A 19,072-nucleotide genomic window follows, 5' to 3' on the forward strand; every position below is an offset into this window, starting at 1 on the left:
TTAAGTTTGGCTTTTCTTTATTTATATATATATATATATATGTATTTTATATATTTTTTATTTTAATTGGAGGCTAATTACTTTACAATGTTGTCATGGTTTTTGCCATACATTCACATGAATCAGCCATGGGTGTACATGTGTTCCCCATCCTGACCCTCCCTCCCACCTCCCTCCCCATCCATCCCTCAGGGTCATCCCAGTGCACCAGCCCTGAGCACCCTGTCTCATGCATCAAGTTTGGCTTTTCTGGCAATGCTCACCATTACAAACATGTGGATGGCAGTTTGTGTATGAGTGCCTGCATGCTGTCACTTCAGTCGGGTCTGACTCTTTACAGCCCCATGGACTTAGTCCTCTGTCCATAAGATTCTCCACGCAAGAATATTGGAGTGGGTTGCCATGCCCTCCTCCAGGGGATCTTCCTTACCCAGGGATCAAACCTGTGTCTCTTACATCTCCTGGATTAGCTTTTTAGCGCTAAAGCCACCCGGGAAGCTACTGGACGGCAGTTACCAGAAGGTAAAAACAAGGATGGGGATTCTTTGATATTCTTTACTTTATATCTCCAAACCAAGATTGTCCCAAAAAATGACAACCTATGGTCCAATACTCTATTATTTTCCTGAAAAGAATATCCTCAATGTAGGCCTCAAAGCAGTTAGTTACTCCTCCAGTAAGTCTCAGGAGGTAAAATGCAGATTGAGGAATGGGAGGCAAGATTTTAGTTGATTCAAAAACATTTCTTTTTGGTTCAATAGATATGTATTTGTTTTAACATCCATTACAAATTATAAATAATTGGCACCAGAAAAATTTGAGGTTTAGTTAGGTATTTAGCTTTTCTGAGCCAATTCAATGAAAACAGAAATCATCTGTGGTTAATAAACACATATGAGCAAAATCAAAAAAGAGAACTCAAAAGGCTGAAGACTGGAAAATACTGCTTTGATTAAGTATCATAAGGTTTAAGTCTTTTTAGGCTAGCTATTGAAATGCCGTACTTTTGTGTGTGTGATTTTTGACAGCCATTACTCAAGAAACTTGTAAACTAAGTTTGAATGACGCTCATTATCTAATATATGAAGAAAATGATGGAACTTTGAAGTTATAAATCCCACATATTCTTTCCTCACTCTCTCTCTCCAAGTTTCAAGCTCAGAGAGAAATGAAATGCTTAAACAGATTTCACTGGCTCTACCAGAATCACTGTGACCTCTAAAACAAAGACAACAAAGACGCAAACAGCCTCTAAGTTTCAAACAGATGCATCCCAGTAGCTAATGCAGATCACCTAAGATAGATGGTAGAAACAGAAAATAAATATACTTATAAAAGCCATCTTGCAATACCCAGACATTCTTCATAGAACTCAGGTTCAAAGTAGGCATTAATAAACATCAGCCTCCTGAGACTTGCCTTAATATGTTGCAGAGATGTGGCAGGTTTAACCTTTAAGCTTCTGTTGACTTGGCAGCATTTACTGTTCTTATATATTAGGAATATATAAAAAGGTTAAGACTAGAATTCAAAGATGTGGCCCTGGACACCAAGGTAACCTGAATAAGCAATTAAGAAAACGTTAGATTGGGACTTGAGAATAAACTTGAATGAGATTCTGAATGACAAGCGTAAGAAGGGTGCCCCCAAAGGGACCTTAAATTAATGTGTGCACAAGTTTTTAACATGCAGCAGTGAAATATTTTCTAGACGTGCTTTTCTGATTCATGGACAAGCATTTCTAATCCAAGGCAGGACAAAGGGAGAAGAATGGGTGGGGGGAAACAAATTGTCTTATAAAGAACAAAAGTAAGCACAAAAACTTTTAAACCTAATATTAAACTAAACTAACAACTCATTCTTTATTTATAGAAACAATTGCTTCCTAAGACCTAACTAAGTGTCATGTACTATACCAGGGGCACAGTTCCAAGAATTTGAAGTAAAATTTGACACAGAGAAGAGTTCTAGCATTCTAAATATGAAAAGGCTTAGGATCATTTTTGCTTTAGGTATGGCAGTCAAAACATTCTGTACCAATTCAATAATTTTGCAAACTCGAACTACAATTAGGTACAGGTGGTTAAATCCTCCCCAAACACCAGCTATTCTCTGGGTTTTGTTTGCTTGTTTTTAAACTTTTTATTTTGTGTTGGGGTGTAGTGGATTAACAAACAATGTTGTAATCGTTTCAGGTGGACAGCAAAGGGACTCAGCCATACATATATTAATACATGTATCCATCCTCCCGAAACTCCCCTCTCATCCAGACTGCCACATAACACTGAGCAGAGTTCCATATGCTATACATTAGGTCCTTGTTGGTTATCCATTTTAAATATCCAGCTACTCTGGCTTTAAAGACATCAGTTTGCAAACTGAATAAATCTTTGGAGCAGTTTAGAATTCCAAAGAGGGATGAAATGAAGTGAAATAACTAACCCATCTTCCAGGTCACTAATTTAAGATATGTAAGGAAGCTACCAAAGGACTCAATAAATACAAGTCTGATTTCTTAGTTCACCTATTTCAATTTTGGTGTCTCTCAATCCAAAGCTTCGAGTGTCTGGCTTCATAAAACCTAATTAGACTCATTTTGTTTCCTGTCTGTATCAGTCATTAAGAGAGAAAATCCATTTCTCAAATATGTATTACTAGTCACAATTGAACCACAGGATGTTGTTCTATCTAGCAACTATAGGTTCTTAGATCATTCTTATAATCAGAGAACAGCGGTTAAAGTAACAAGAAATGACCTTGGAGATAAAGATCAGGAATTTTTTCCTCCAAGCTTTATTGAAATACAATTGACATACAGCACTGTATAAATGTAAGGTTTACAGCATAATGATTTGACTTATACATATCAGAAAATGATTACCACAAGAATTTTAATGAACATCCATCATCTCACACAGATACAAAATTAAAGAAATAGAAAAAATTTTCCTTGTGATGAGAACTCTTGGCATTTCTTCTCTTAACGGCTTTGCATATATAACGTATATAATACTGCAGTGTTAATTATATTTATCATATTGTGTATGACACCCCTGATACTTAATTATCTTACAACTGGATGTCTGTACCTTTTGATTGCCTGCATCCTACCCACTCCCCACCTCTGGTAACCACAAATCTGATCTCTTTTTCTATGAGTTTGTTTGTTTGTTTTCAAAGTATAAGAAATAAGCATGGAGACAAAGATCAGGATTCAACATAAGCAATGGAATCAAGCCAGCCAGGGTAAGAAAACAACGTGCCTTTTCCCAGCTGTGTAACCTTCTATAAATTACTTCAATTTCTCAATTTTCTAATCTAGAAAGTAGATATATTCATCTTATAGATTTATTATGAAGATTATGCTTGTAAGGTATTCTGCGCATTATTATCTGGCGTGTGGTGGTTTAGTCGCTAAGTCATGTCAGATTCTTACAACCCCATGAACTGCAGCCCACCAGGCTCCTCTGTTCATGGGATTCTCAAGGCAAGAATACTGGAGTGGGTTGCCATTTCCTTCTCCAGGGGATCTTCCTCACCCAGGAATCGAACCCGGATCTCCAGTATTGCAGGCTGATTCTTTACCGACTGAGCTATGAGGGAAGCCCTATCTGGTGTGTAGTAGGCACCAAGTAGCTTTTATAGGATGTGACTAGCAAGGCACTTGGTGACTTGGTATGAGGAAATGTCCAGAGGGCATCATTACTGAATGGGAAAGAACTCTAGTAGACTGAATGTCTTCCAGACAAGGGGGTTTTAAAGATGAAAATTATTCGGATAAGAGAGAGGGGTGTGCTTACTCTGTCTGGATTAAGGAAAAAAGTCATTCTGGAACAAACATCCTGGGATACCTTCCCAGTGAAGAGAAGCCCCATGAAAAGATGGAGAATAGAAAGCTTCATGAATGTCCCAGCCCAGGTTCTAAGATGGCAAGGACTCCTCCTCTGCAATTCCTTCATGTAGCCTCTATCTATTTACACAGGTTTAAACCAAAAGAGCCCATCTAAATATCTTTGAAGGCAACAACAACAACAATAACAACAAAAAAACGTAGTTCACTTTGAAGGAGATATTCTTCTGCAGCCAGGGACAGGAATGAGGAATATAATGAGTAGTGGCATTTAGGAAAAGAGAGGAAAACTATATAAAGTTATAAATTATTATTACATTAATTTAATCGTGATGTAGGAAATGCCATGCAGCAGAGGTAATTAGAAGAGACACAGGAAAAGGAAAACCAACTGTGGAGGCTCCTGCAGGCAGATTAACACCTGACAGCCAGTGTGGTAGGAATTAGCCTTTGTTGTCTGTCTTCCCTCCAGCTCTAAAGTAGTTTGAAACCAAAATCTCGGCTCTGATCGAGATAGTATCTATGTTTCTCTCTACCCATCTGGATTCTGATATATATATCTGTAAATACAGGAGATAGTGTAGTGCTCACTAATGTTATTGAGTCAGAGTCCCAGTGTAAACACTTTCAATTAGTATTCATATGCCCTTGGCCATGATATTGGGCATGAGTGTGAATGACGGAAGAGACAGACAGACACATAGACAGATGGACAGATAAAATAATGCTGCATATCATTTAGTCGTTAGAGGGTTAAATGAGATAAATCATGATAAGAATTTAGCACAGTGCTTGATATATACTGAGTGCTTGATAAGCATTAAATATTACTATTGTTATTACTGTTAAAATTATTCACCCAATAAAATAACTCATTTTAGTGGAAAAACTTATCAATCAACAAATATATACTAAAGCAACAAAACATTATAGGAGAACAAAGTCAGAGAGCTGGTACTACCAGACTTCAAGACTTACATAAGGCTGCAATAATCAAGAAACTGTATTGGTGAAAGCGTAAACAAATAGATCAATGGTACAGAATAGACAGCCCAGAAACAGACTGACAAAAATTTAGTCAACTGATCTTTCATAAAGGAGCAAAGATAATTCAATGGGGAAAGAATAGTCTCTTTAAATAAATTGTATTGGAACAACTGGAAATCCATATGCCAAAACAATGAATCTAGAAAAAGATTTATCTTCCACAAAAATTAGTTCAAAATGGATCAAAATCCTCAAAATTTGTGAAACACAAACTATAAAACTCCTAGTAGACAACAGGAAAAAATGGAAGTGATCTTGAGTTTAGTGATGACTTTTGAGATAAAACACCAAAAGCACAATTTATGATGAGTACACAGATGTTTACAGCAGTTTTACTCATGGTTGTCAAAGCTTGCAAGCGATTAAAAGTCCTTCAGTGGATGGATGAACAAACTGTGATGTGTACAGACCACAGACTATTATTCCGAGGTGAAAAGTAATAACTATCAAGCCCTGAAAAGTCATGGAGGAATTTTAAAGGCAGATTGCAAAGTGAAAGAAGTCAATTTGTAAAACTTGTATGATGTTAACTCTTATATGACGTTCTAGGAAAAGATGAAATCTGGAGACAGTAAAAAGAAGTGGTTTCCAGGAGACTGGAGAGAGGAAGACAGGAATGAATAGATGGAGTCCAGGGGAATTATTGGGCACAACTATTCTGTATAACACTGTTATGGTGGATACATGTCATTATATATTTGTCCAAGCCTACAGAACTGAACAACAAAAAGAGCAAACTCTAATGTAAACTATGGACTTCAGTTAATAATTTTCCATATTTGCTCATCAGTTGTAAAAAAAAAAAAAAAATTTATCACACTGATCCAAGATGTTAAGAATAGGGAAGGGGAGGGAAGACTATGGAACCTCTCCATGTTTTTTACCTTATTTTTCTGTAAACCTAAAACTGCTCTAAAAAAAAAGAAATTCTATTAATTAAAAAACAAAACATGTACTAGGAGTGAATGCAAGGAAGTTGGTGGCATATTCAGGGACCAGGCTGAAATGTATGATGGTGAAGGAGAGTGATGAGAAGTAATGTTGAAAAAGTAAGAAACCAGAATAAAATACTGAAAATTGTTATATGCCATTTATGGTATCTGGATTTTAATGTAGGTCTAGAGAAGGAAATGGCAACCCACTCCAGTGTTTTTGCCTGGAGAAGCCCATGGACGGAGAAGCCTGGTAGGCTGCAGTCCATGGGGTCACACAGAGTCGGACATGACTGAAGCAACTTAGCAGCAGTAGCAGCAGCAGCTTTTTTCAAGTAATATGGTCAGGTTTGTTCTTTAGAAAAATAAATAGATTTTCTGGCAATTAATATGAAACAGAGTGAAAAGAGCTTAGAGGAAAAAAGGCAAAATCAGGCTACTGCATCAATCCAAGAAAAAAGGGGATGACAAAACATCAGAAAGAATGTCAACTCTATCCTAATATCTTGAACTCAAGAAAAAATGGACCATTTCCATGGTAGCCAATAGAGAAAAACACTATCATAGAGTATTCAGCCAAAGATATGGCTAAAGGTAAAAACTCTGCAATTGCCTTCCTTTCAATAAATCACGAAAAGTAGAAAAGGTTCTTTTTCATGAAATGGGCAGGTTAGCCTGAAGTCACATGAATTATGCAGGCTTCTCCAGATAGTTTTTTAAGTAGATATGAAACCAATGCATCCGGTGTTCCTCTCAACTTGTCTCACCAAATGTCTTTTAGAAAATAATTAAACATCAGTGAGTATATAAACCCTGCTGCTCCTGCCGGAAGCAAACACAAAGAGCTACCCTTGTGAGAAACAGCTCAATTTCATATCAGTTACACAATTAAAAGCACCTGACCTTGTGACTATTAAGCTTGGGCTCAGTTTTGAATCTACTGCTTGTTTTCTTTGGCCATGGCATCTTAAATTGGGGCGTTACTTTCTCTTGTCAGGCAGTCATATGAGCTTCTTATTGTGCCAAAGTTTCAGCTACTCCTGAGGCTATATTTTGCAGTGCCCCAAACCACCTCACTCACCATGTAAACACCCCTCAGAATGTTTACAGTGAATTGTATAAACACGATATATCCCATATGTTGTGGCATTCCATTCAGCTATTTTCGGGGTGCCACAGTCTCAGGTAAGTAGGTAAATACACAGAAATGCAATTTTATAGGTGTAGATCCAGAGATGGTAGCTGATGGAATTTGAGCAATGATAAGAACAATGGGCTTCCTAGGTGGTTGCTGCTAAGTCACTTCAGTCGTGTCCGACTCTGTGCGACCCCACAGATGGCAGCCCACCAGGCTCTGCTGTCCCTGGGATTCTCCAGGCAAGAACACTGGAGTGGGTTGCCATTTCCTTCTCAAATGCATGAAAGTGAAAAGTAAAAGTGAAGTTGCTCAGTCGTGTCTGACTCTTTGCGACCCCATGGACTGAAGCCTACCAGGCTCCTCCGTCCATGGGATTTTCCAGGCAAGAGTACTGGAGTGGGTTGCCATTGCCTTCTCCATCCTAGGTGGTACTAGTGGTAAAGAACCTGCCTGCCAATGCAGGAGACATAAGAGACACAGGTTCGATCCCCAGGTAGGAAAGATCCCCTGGAGGAGGGCATGGCAAACCCACTCCAGTATTTCTTGCCTGGAGAATCCCATGGACAGAGGACCATGGAGGGCTACAATCCATAGGGTTGCAAAAAGGCAGACACAACTGAAGCGACTTACTATACACGCACAAGAAGAAGAAGAAGAAAGATATAGAAGTTTCCATTGCAGCAACTGGGTATTTTGGTTATTAACCAAAATGAGGGGCAGATTTGAGGGACATGACAGTGAATGTGATTTTGGACAGTTTGTGGAACCTGTGGAAACTTTAAGGTCAAGAAGTTCAGTAGGTGGTATGAAGTGAGGAACTAGCAACTCAAAAAGGGGAGCTGAAAATACTTAGCAATCATAAGTAAAGGCTGAAGCTGAAGTAGATAAAGGTGCCGAAGAGATAGGCAATGAAAAGAGGAAGAATGTTTAGGTCTATATGGAGTAAGAGGAAAACTAGACATGGTAAAAAGAAACTATTGTGTTAGGGAGAGGATGCAGAGGGATTAACTGTAAAAGATGGTCGGAGTAATACTGCAGGGACAGAATTTCTAAAATAAAAGCAGTATAAAGTATTGGTTGCTCAGTCATGTCCAACTCTTTGGGATCCATGGACAGCAGCCCACCAGGCTTCTCTGTCCATGGGATTCTCCAGGCAAGAAACCCAGAGTAGGTAGCCATTCCTTTCTCCAGGGGGTCTTCCCAACCCAGGGATCGAATCCAGGTCCCCTACATTACAAGCAGATTCTTTACTGTCTGAGCCACTAGGGAAGCATGTAGTAATTAAGTGGGTGCACACAAGACGAGAGTCAAAAAAAGATTCCAATGTTTTGATGTTGGCAGGCTGGAAGGAAGGCAGTACTATGAACTCATTCATTAAAAACGAGTAGAGCACCATCTATGGGCTAGGCACTGTGACACTGACCACAGTCAAGAGAATAAGCATGCTATAAGGGGAAGGAGATGAGTCCATACATACATTTGTTGAGTTTGTTGAAGTGCCTGTGGGTCATCAAGGTGGAGATGTCTAGCAGAGGGCAGAAAAGAAGAAAGATCAAGGCAAAAGAATACTTGGTAGAAGTAAGAACTGAAGTCCCACGAGTATTAACAAATGAGATCACTAAGGGAAAAGGGGGGAAATGCCTCTGTTGTTATGTATGTACATTTAGATGGTACTTATGAATAATATTTATAGAAGAGGAGAAGGAGATGCAAATAAAGACAGAGAAGGAACACTTGTACAATAAGAAATCCAGAAAGATAAGATAAAGCCATAATGAGAAGATTTCCAAGAGGTGAACAGGCTGCAGTTGACAACCCACAGACCTATCACAGCAAATGAGATCAGAAGAAAATATACTGAATTTAGTCTTTCACAGAAGACCTGGGATAGAAACCAGATTACCAAGAACCCTGGAAAGAGCTGAGAGTAGGGACTTCAAAATGGTACCATGGTTCATGCAGAGGATTTTTAGAAAAGTGAAAACTTGAGAGTACCTGTAAGACCAAAATAATGAACCAGTGAATACAGAGAAAATGAAAACAGAAGAGATGAGGAGATAATTGATAGGGAAAATAGCCTAGAGGAAGCAAGACAATATGGGATCAAAAGACTTGGGCAGCATCCAGGCAACATACGCCTGCACTGGCAGGTGGATTAGCCCTCACTTGTAAGGATTTCAGAGGAGTGAAATGCAGCATTTCAGGTAAAAGAGAAAGATCTCTCTGTACCATCTTTTTATGTCCTTTACTTTAGTTGCGCAATGTTCCAATGGGGAAGGAAGAATTCTACAAAGAGAATTCTCTACCATATGATCTTCTACCCTCCTGTGTAAAAGCTAAGCAGTAGTACTGACAACAGCCGCTGTACGTTATGTGGGATGCTCGCCTTCTCCAAGAGTTAAATAGAAACTTGCAAAGAAAAGAGACAATTTCTGAGGAACCGTTGGGGGAAGGGGAGCGCAGGCAGGTAGGTGTCTGCCGCTGGCTTCCTTCATAAAGAGGCCCCTGGGAACTTAGGCGACCAGATGAACAGAGCGTCATCCTTTCTACCTGTTCATTCTGCCTGCGTGGTTTCTTTGTATTTTCAGCCAGGGTCAACTGCTATGCATCTGTACCCTAGTTCTTCTCAAACTTGAGCCCCTTGCTTTTTCTCTCATCTCCAAAGTGACAGATTCGTTTTTGTTCGCTATTGATTCTTCACCAGGAAAAACAGAGCGGAAAAAAAAAAAAAAAATGTGAAAGCGCCTCAAGGTGCCGAGAGTGACACAGGACACCCACACAAGTTTACAAGTCCTCGCCCAAGTCCTCGCCTCCCAGCCGCTCCCCGGAGCTTGGAGAAGCGGAGCCGGGAGCGCCCGCCCTGACGGCCTGGCCAAGCCCCCAGCCGGGAGCAGCAGTCTCGCCGGCCGCCCCGGGCTAAATGCGTGAGAACCCGAAGACTCCCGACCCGGGCTGAGCGCGCCCCTCCCTTCCCCAGTCGAGCTTCTGGAAATCCAGTAGCCTTCCTCTGCCTCCGGGAGCTCGCGGCCGGCTGCCACCCCGGAGCCAACGCACCGCGTGCACACGTCCACACGCCAGCAGCCCAGGCGCGGGAGCGCTGGGTGTGGAACCCAGGCGCACCGCGCGCCCAGCCGGCACCCGCGCGCACCCGGACCCTTGCCCCCCCGGCGCCCCCCGGCGGCCCGAGCCCCCCGCCCGCCAGCCTCACCAAACAGCCGGGTAACTTTCCAGGTGCGCAGCTGGTCCCCTCGGCGCCGCCGCCGCCCCTGCGTCTCGGCGTCCGCTCCCTCGCCGCCCTGCCTCCCCAGCCGCCCGCGGCGCCCCAGCCGGGCGCGGGTCAGTGTAGCCAGCCCCGGCCGGGCGCGGGGCGCGGGGCGCGGGCCCGGGGCTGCCGGCGCCGCCACTCGGGCTACGTGGGAGCCGGGTGGCCAGCGAGCGCTCTGCGGGCTGGAGCTGCGGCGTCTCGGGTGCTGCCGCCTGGCTCCACCGCGGGGGCCGGTGCAGAGGAGACGCGCGGGGAGGGAGAGAGAGGGAGGGAAGGAGGGAGGAGAGGAGGAGAAGGAGGGGGTGGGGGTCAGTCGGGGCGGTGGCGGGCAAGAGCAGGGAGCCGGCTTCCCTGGAGGTGGGGTCACCCGCGCGCGCACCCGCACCGGCCCCAACCTTTACTCTCGAGACACGCCAGCAGCGACAGCTGCAGCCTGCACTTTATACCCATCCCCTCCAGAGTGGGGCAACTTAAGGAGGGAGATAACATCGCGGATGTAAGCAAAAAAAAAAAAAAAAAAAAATTCATGTTGTTATTATTTCTATTTCAAGTGTGTGGGACGAGGGGAGAGGAAAGTTCAGGGAGGTGTTCATCTTTTCCTTCTCCTCCCTCTCTCCTCCCCACCCCCAGCCCCATACCAGCCCCCTCAGCCCCAACCCCAGGTCTGTTTTCTCTGCAAGCTGTCTCCCACCTCGCCTTTGCTCCCAGAGCACAAACAGGCGCACTTACCCTGGACGTGCTCTTCTCCGCTGTCACACGAGTGCCCTTCTAGAAGACATGTGACCCGGGAGCAGACTGGCCACGCGCTCTTTTCCGGACTCTGGAGCCATATAACTTGCCTGTAGTTTGCCCGTTCACATGATGCGAGGAAGGGGCAGCGGTTTGCACCGAGTTTCCAGGGACCTTCGGAATCTGTAGGTCTCCTGGCAGGGAGCTCTCTTGATCACCCAAGATGGTAATGCTCTCCCCGTCGCCTTTTGATTACATGTTTTGTTTTGTTTGTTTGTTTTTCCCCCTGAGGCTCACATTATGGTTTTCTAAATATATATATATAACCCCCACCGCATTATTTGCTGTGCCCTGGAGTTGTGAGATCTCCGTGTAGCCTGTGCCCTTTGCTCCTGCCTCCAGAGGAATTTCACTGGTGAAATCTGCGGAAGACAAGGGCAGTTTCTTTGCGCAGGGAAGGGAAGTACAGTGAGGGTCTATTCACTGCGCCTCTTGAGAATGTTGGAACCCAGCTCCCTTGGGTTTTAAACCACAGTGGGGGCAGTGGGACTCATGGAACCCCGGTCTGCACTAGGACATACATAAACTTATAGAGAAATTGGGCCCACATAAAATATGTTGAATAGGGCCATTACATTTCAAAGAAGGGAAGATGTAGTCCTGGGTTTTGTGTGTGTGTTATGTGCCGCTAACTGGGAAAAAAAAAAAAAAATCAGCCAAAGTACAGAGTAGTTTTTCAGGAACATATGCCAGAGTCTTTCCATTTCACGTAGGTCCTCGAAATAGCCCAACTGGAGGACACGGGCATGGAAAAGAATTCCACAGGAAAAAAGAAAATAATGAATTAAGTCACTGTAATAATGGCCATTTAAGTCAATGGCCTGGATTTTTATGAACAGTTAAACAAAAAAAGAGAAAATCAGAGATTTTCAAAGTCTTTGCATTTAATTTAGTTCTTGGGGGAGGTTGGAGGGGGGGTGCGCTGTGTAGCTAGTTAATGGGTCTAAAAATTGGTGTTTGGGGCCAGAACTTGCATTTTCTTAATGAACTAGAATAGGATAAAAATATCAGGGACATTATAGATAGTACAAGTAAATGTGCTCTATAAACCTTTAGTTTTAGTTAGATATGTAAATGTGTGTGTGTACTGGTTCAGCCCTGTAATATGTATTTTATTACTGTTCCTTGAGATAAAACTTGAAAAGTTCTGATGGAGTGCAGGCTGCTGCCCAGGGCCTGAGTCTGAGGGAGAGCTTAGGTTCCTTCCTGGTGAGCCTGGGCTCTGTCAACAATGCTGAATTGTAAAGAACAAGGCGGAGGGTGAGAAAGAGGAAGAGAAAAGGAACCATGTTTGAGCTCTTTATTCATTCTTCCCCCAAATGTGCTTGAGCAGTTTCTATGACTCCAGTCCAGTGCAAAAATCTGAGAATTCAGTGATGAACAAAGTCATCACGCAATCTCAGCACTTGAAAATCCAGAAAGGGAACCAGACGTCAAACAAATAAACATTGGATTAGATACATATGTGATACATGCTAGGTAGGAAAATATGAGAGTAAAAATGATGAGGTCATAAGTTAGACGTGGGAGGCTACAATGAATAATTAAACCAATTTAAAAGGTCTTCAATGATAAGGAAATTTGTTTCACATGGCAAGAAGTCCCAAGGTCAAGAGGCTCTGTGGTGAGTTCAGCTCAGTGCTGTCAGGAAGGCCCCAGGCCCTCTTGGGTTATTGCCCGCTGCCACCGCCAACTTGGCAGCCTGGTACTTGGGGCTGCCCTAACTATGGTCCCAGGAAGGCGGAACAGCTCTTGCTAAGACAGACAGTCCTCACAGTACCCCATGGTAACAGTATTATTTTTTCAAGAGTGGGAAAATCTTTCTCAGAAGCTTCTAACCGACTTCTCACTCGTCATCAGTCCAAACTAAATCATATACCCACGTGTGAATGCTGGGAAGGGGGCCGGGGGTGGAGGGGGCATTACTGTGATTGGTTGAGGCTCTTCAGGATGTGCCCTTGAACTTTTCAGGACTGCCTTCTTTGAGGATACCTAAATAAAAAGGAGAAGGTGGCAATGGATGTTGGGGAGCCAATCTAGAGTCAGCTACAGGAGCTCAGGGATGATGTCTCAGGAAAAAAAAAAGGAGACATTTAAAACTGAAGATGAGTAAGTGTCAGCCAGGAGTGAGGAGGACACAACTTCAGGCAGACGGAAATCCTGTGTGCAGTCTGACTGTGCCACGTGTTACAGGTATACATGCAATTTCTCATTTGCTACGTGAACCCTAAAAATTAAGTGTACCTGTGGAAGCCAGCTCAAACAGCTAAATAACATGATCAAGTTTACAGAGTTCAGACATCTCAGAGCCAACTGATCTGATTCAAGAGCCTAAAATCTTGATTTCTGCTGTTATGGAGACAATGAGACGCCAGAATCCACTTGCCTTTTCCAGAACCTAAAATCTTGATTTCTGCCTCTATGGAGACAATGAAATGCCAGAATCCACTTGCCTTTACCCTGCCATTGACTGAGGAGCAGCACCCGCTCCAGATTGCCTCTGGCAAGTTTCCTCTGGGCCCACTGGTTAGTACAGAACACGTGTTCACGAATAAACCCTCCAGTCCTGAGTGTACCTCTGCTCCGTGGGCTGTCATGGTCCATGCCAAGCTGTGTCACCAGAGTGCTAGGGTGTCAAAGCTTGGAGCTGGCTTGATATGTGGTAGGGTAAAATGCCCATCTTTGTGTTACATGCAAAGAAGCTCTTTACCAGCTTCGGTGTTTTAGAGAAATCAGTTTCTCCTACTTTCTTTTTCTTGCATGGACTTGCATCCAGGGGACTGAGCTGGGAACAGGTTACTTCTCCTGAACTCAGACTCCCAAGGCTCTGCACACAGGTTCATCTAGCCAGTGGCCTATTCTCTTGGGATAAATATCCTCACTGGAGACTCTGTAGTTGCCCTGGCACTTGACCACCCCATCAGATCACAACATTTGAGCTCAATTCAGAGCATCCCTCGGTGCAAGCTGAGCTCTCTCCTATGTGCCACCAGATGAAGCCCTTCTGAGGACATGAGGGGAGTACAGCCACCATCTTGGTTCCCGCTCATTTCTCCCTGTCTCTTTGGTTCTGCTCCCTTCCGTCTTCTTTCAATCATCTGCATTATTGCGTGTTTCACCACACTGACCTCATGAGCAATCATTTCAGTTACAGAAGCCAGAACCTTAGGTCACTGTGCCCTTCTTTCACTGCAGCATTGCCAAAGTGTAACCCAAGAAAAATACTATTATTTGCCATTGACATTCTTGCTCTCCAGAGGCCAGCATCCTTGATATGTTTACAAAACAGGGCCAGTTGATTCCAACATCGTGTTTCTGCAAACCTCCCTGCAGCTCACAATCCCTTTCTTCACCTCGAAGCTGTTTATTCCTTCCGAGTGAAAGTGAAAGTCACTCAGTTGCATCCCATGGATGGACACGACCCCGTGAATGATACAGTCCGTGGAATTCTTCAGGCCAGAATACTGGAGTGGCTACCCACTCCAGTATTGCTTCTCCAGGGGATCTTCCCAACCTAGGGATCGAATCCAGGCCTCCTGCATTGCAGGCGGATTCTTTACCAGCTGAGCCACCAGGGAAGCCCTTCCGTCTGAGAATTTGCTCTAATTCTGCAGAATAGTAGGTATATGACCACAGCAGTGTGTTGCCCCAAGTGGTAAAGACTTGTCTGCTTGTCTCTCTCCTTTCTTGGACATCAGAGCAGGGACTTTCTATGTTAACTCTTGTATCTTTGGGATATACATAGCTCAAGTCTTTTCATAAAGCAAAAAAGCAACACCACCCCCCACCCCACCTTGCAAATTCTATTCTTTAATCTACTATCTCAATTTTCTTAAAAAACAAGCAAAAGTCTTCCCTGGTGGTCCAGTGGTTAAGAATTTGCCTTGCAATGCAAGAGTCACTGGTTTGATCCCTGGTCCAGGAAGATCCCACATGCCATGGAACAACTAACCCCGTGCACCACAACTACTGAGCTTGTGCTCCAGAGCCCTGGAGCTGCAACTACTCAGGCGAAGCTCTAGAGCCCATGGTCTGCAACGAGAGAAGCCACCGCAATGAGAAGCCTGAGCACTGCAGCAAAGAGTAGTCCCCACCGTCTGCAACTAGCGAAAGCCTGAGCAGCCACAAAGAGCCACCACAGCCAGTAAATAAATAAATAAGTCTTTATTAAAAAAACAACAAAAAATAAAATAAAACACAAAAACTAGTTGGAGAGGGAAATGGCAACCCACTCCAGTATCCTTGCCTGGAAAATCTCATGGATGGAGGAGACTGGTGAGTTGCAGTCCATGGGGTTGCAAAGAGCCGGGCACGACTGAGCAACTAACACACACACACACAGACTTGAGAAAGAACCCTGTGGGAACCTATTACTCACATCACACAGTCAGGCCTGGTGCACCTCTGCAAGAGGACCATGGCTTCAAATTGGCCAGATGCCTCCCTGCTGATTGCCAGTGGGGAGGCGGATGAGCCTCGTGCCTATTGACTCACATGCATTAGGGCAGTTTCCAGGCCCCTCCAGGCAGTAGCCAGAGCCTACACATGTTCCCCTGTTTGAACTGAACTGACCAGTCTCTTGCTCATGCCCTCCTTGAAAGCCCTTCCTCCTTTACCTAGTCCCACTCATCCTGAGCTTTCCCCGGATTCTGTCCTTAGCCCCTTCTTCCTTCCTTTCTTCCCTCGCTCCCTCCATCCCTTCCTTCTTTTTTCTCTCTCTTCTCGTAGCTTCAGTGATCACTTCTCAGGGTATTCCCTTTCTTCAGAACTGCACTTTATCTCAGCCCTTCTAGGGCTACTTATCCCTTTCTTGTTGTCGTTCAGTCTCTCAGTCGTGTCCAATGCTTTGTGACCCTGTGGACTGTAGCACACCAGGCTTCCCTGTCCTTCACTATCTCCCAGAGTTTGCTCAAACCCATGCCCATTGAGTCAGTGATGCCATACAGCCCTCTCATCCTCTCACACCCGCTTCTCTTCCTACCTTCAATCTTTCCCAGGGTCTTTTCCAGTGAGTTGGCTCTTCACATCAGGTGGCCAAAGTATCTCTTTCTGCTTTCGGTTGCAGTTGTCTATCTGCGTTTCTTATCTCTCCTACTTGACTGTAAACACCTGGAGGGCATGGTTCACATCTGATTGTCTCTGCTGAGTCTCTCACAGCACTCGCTGAAAGTCCAAATCCTAGGGACAGAGAGCGTTATGACTTATTACCTAGCAGAATTGTACTTGAGGTTCTGAAATTCTATAGGAAGAATCTGAAATGTGTTCTTGATTTTCCCACTGGAATAAAGATAGTTGCTTGGAAAAATAGCACAATTTAGAAATCAATGACCTACATAATTAACAAACAGGTAATGATTTAGGAGAAGGCAATGGCACCCACTCCAGTACTCTTGCCTGGAAAATCCCATGGGCAGAGGAGCCTGGTAGGCTGTAGTCCATGGGGTCGCTAAGAGTCGGACACAACTGAGCGACTTCACTTTCACTTTTCACTTTCATGCATTGGAGAAGGAAATGGCAGCCCACTCCAGTGTTCTTGCCTGGAGAATCTCAGGGATGGGGGAGCCTGGTGGGCTTCTGTCTATGGGGTCGCACAGAGTTGGACATGACTGAAGCGACTTAGCAGCAGCAGCAATGATGAATTTTACTACAAAAGACCAACATATGAATGCATTCAATGTTCTGTTTTTATCTGCATGTTCTGAGTTTCATTCCCACGTGCAGTGACGCTCCTCAGTAGTGATTTTTTTTTTCTAGTTATGCATGTAGCCAGTGCACTAACTAGGCACCAGGCTCACACTGTTTGGCATCCCACGTCCTGTGCTATGTCAAAATCCATGGGGAATATTTATCCATCACTTTTTTTCCTCTAATAACCTTTGTGTCCACTCAACTTCAGGCATTCACTGCCACAGTTAGACCTGGAATCTCCTATAAAATCATGGAGGTACCATATGCACCTCAGATTAGCTGGGCCCTCTCTGCCCCCAAGGCTTTAGCTCTTCGCCTGTCTTCTCAGACACAGTGGCTTCAGCAGTGTCTCATGCCATTCCTCTGGTTATAAGGCCCAGGTGAACACTGCCGTGGACCTCAGCCTTCTCTGGAGGGAAGACCAGACCAGCATGGCCACCCTAACACCCACCTCAGGGTGCCTCGGTGGCTCCAGCTCCCAGGTCTGAGCTGACTGTATTGCAGGCAGAGGAACCCCTTCCAGGGCTCTAAAGTGGGCTTTTGTCTAACACTCAGGAACGAATTGTCCGAAGAGACACACATGCAGACAAAGCAAGAGACTTTATTGGGAAGGGGCGCTGGGTGGAGAACAGGAGGGTAGGGGAACCCAGGAGAACTGCTCTGCCACACGGCTTGAAGTCTCAGGTTTAATGGTGATAGGATTAATTTCCAGGTTGTCTTTGTCCAGTCATTCTGATTCAGGGTCCTTCCCTGTGCTCAGCCAAGATGGATGCCAGTGAGAAGGATTCTGGGAGGTGGTCAGACACCTGGCATCTCCTTTTGACCTTTTCTGAAGTCTTCCAGTTGAGGGGTGGTTTATTAGTTTCGTGTTCCTTATCAGGATCTCCTGTCATAAAATAACTCATGCGAATGGTTAGTGTGGTGCCTGGCCAGGGTGGGCGGTTTCCCTCAGTGTGCTTCCCCTAACAACTGGACCCGCAGAAGTTCTGGCTGCCCTGGCAGCTGCCTGGAGGGGCCCCAAACACACCCTAGGATGAATGTCCCATGGAGCCGATTCTGACCACAGAGAGACAGGAGCCAGGAAGAAGCCCGCAGGTAATTGCTGACCCTTCCTGCCCACCCAGGAGCTGTTCAGAGATGCTGTGGTTCTGTACTTCTGGCTTCCCAAGCATGACTCAGCAACCAGCTTCGTTTTCTAGAGAGGCTGTGGACAGACTGGTAATATATCACCTTAAATCTGCTTTTTCTCCTTCTCTCCCTGATTTCTCTTTCTCACTTCTGTGCCCTTAGGATTACACCCCATTATTATGAATTAGCACATGAGCATCACCTCAGGCTGTTTCCTAGAGAACCCGGGCTGAGATAAGCCCTTATACTTGTGACCCCAACTTTCCACCCTTCAAGCTTATTTGCTCAGTTATTTTCTCTTCATGTGCATTTAACCTTAAAGTGACCTCTAGTTCTCTGACTCTCAATTTCCTTTCGTCCTGTCTTTACCCTGCTTCTTACTCAGTTTAGTGTGCAGTCCGTTATTTCACACTCTTGGTACTTCTCCCCAAAGTGGTACCCTAAAATGGCCAGATGAAGCCCCCTTCTGGAGGAAGCCCTCTCTTCACCTCCTTTCTTGTACTTGGACAGTGAACACCCACCGTGGAGCAAGGTAAATACAAGCCCTGCTCTCATGGAACTTAAATTCTGGGGCAATGGTAGGATATTAGACTGGTGAAACCATTCTAGAGGGCTGTCTTTCACAATTTATTCAAATTATGATTATGTACAGCCCACCTGCAATTCTACTTCTGTTGTTGTTCAGTCGCTAAGTCACGTCCAGCTCTTTGCAACCCCATGGACTGCAGATGCCAGGCTTCCCTGTCTTCCACTGTCTTCCAAAGTTTACCCAAACTGGTATTCGTTGAGTTGGTGATGCTATCTAACCATTTCATTCTCTGCCACCCTTTCCTCCTTTTGCCTTCAGTCTTTCCCAGCATCAGGGTCTTTTCCAGTTGTTTCTTCTAATCAAGTGGTCAAAGTATCAGAGCTTCAGCTTCAGCATCTGTCCTTCCAATGAATATTCAGGGTTGATTTCCTTTAGGATTGACTGGTTTAATCTCCTTGCAGTCCAAGGGACTCTCAAGAGTCTTCTCCAGCACCACAATTCGAAAGCATCATTTCTTTGGTGCTCGGAACTAAAGTCTCTCTCACCTTATGGCTAGTAATTTCTCTCACCTTAAGCAAGGACTTCTTCCATTATATCATATACTGTGTCCTCCTCTTTGCAACTCCATGGACTGTGGCCTGCCAGACTCCTCTGTCTATGGAATTCTCCAGGCCAGAATACTAGAGTGGGTAGCCATTCCGTTTTC

At 44.4% G+C, this 19,072-nt stretch overlaps 1 protein-coding gene across 1 annotated transcript in view; it reads right to left on the reverse strand.

Moving 5' to 3' along the window:
* Positions 1-11,302, reverse strand: part of PRKG2 (protein kinase cGMP-dependent 2) — a 126,528-nt gene extending 115,226 nt beyond the window's left edge. The window contains exon 1 of the mRNA XM_061420593.1: positions 10,176-11,302. The gene's annotated coding sequence lies outside the window, so the exon portion shown is untranslated. The remainder of the gene's footprint in view (positions 1-10,175) is intronic.
* Between the last annotated feature and the right edge of the window lie 7,770 nt (positions 11,303-19,072).

The sequence above is a fragment of the Bos javanicus genome, chromosome 6 (genome assembly GCF_032452875.1).
Source record: "Bos javanicus breed banteng chromosome 6, ARS-OSU_banteng_1.0, whole genome shotgun sequence".
Taxonomy (NCBI): Eukaryota; Metazoa; Chordata; class Mammalia; order Artiodactyla; family Bovidae; genus Bos; species Bos javanicus.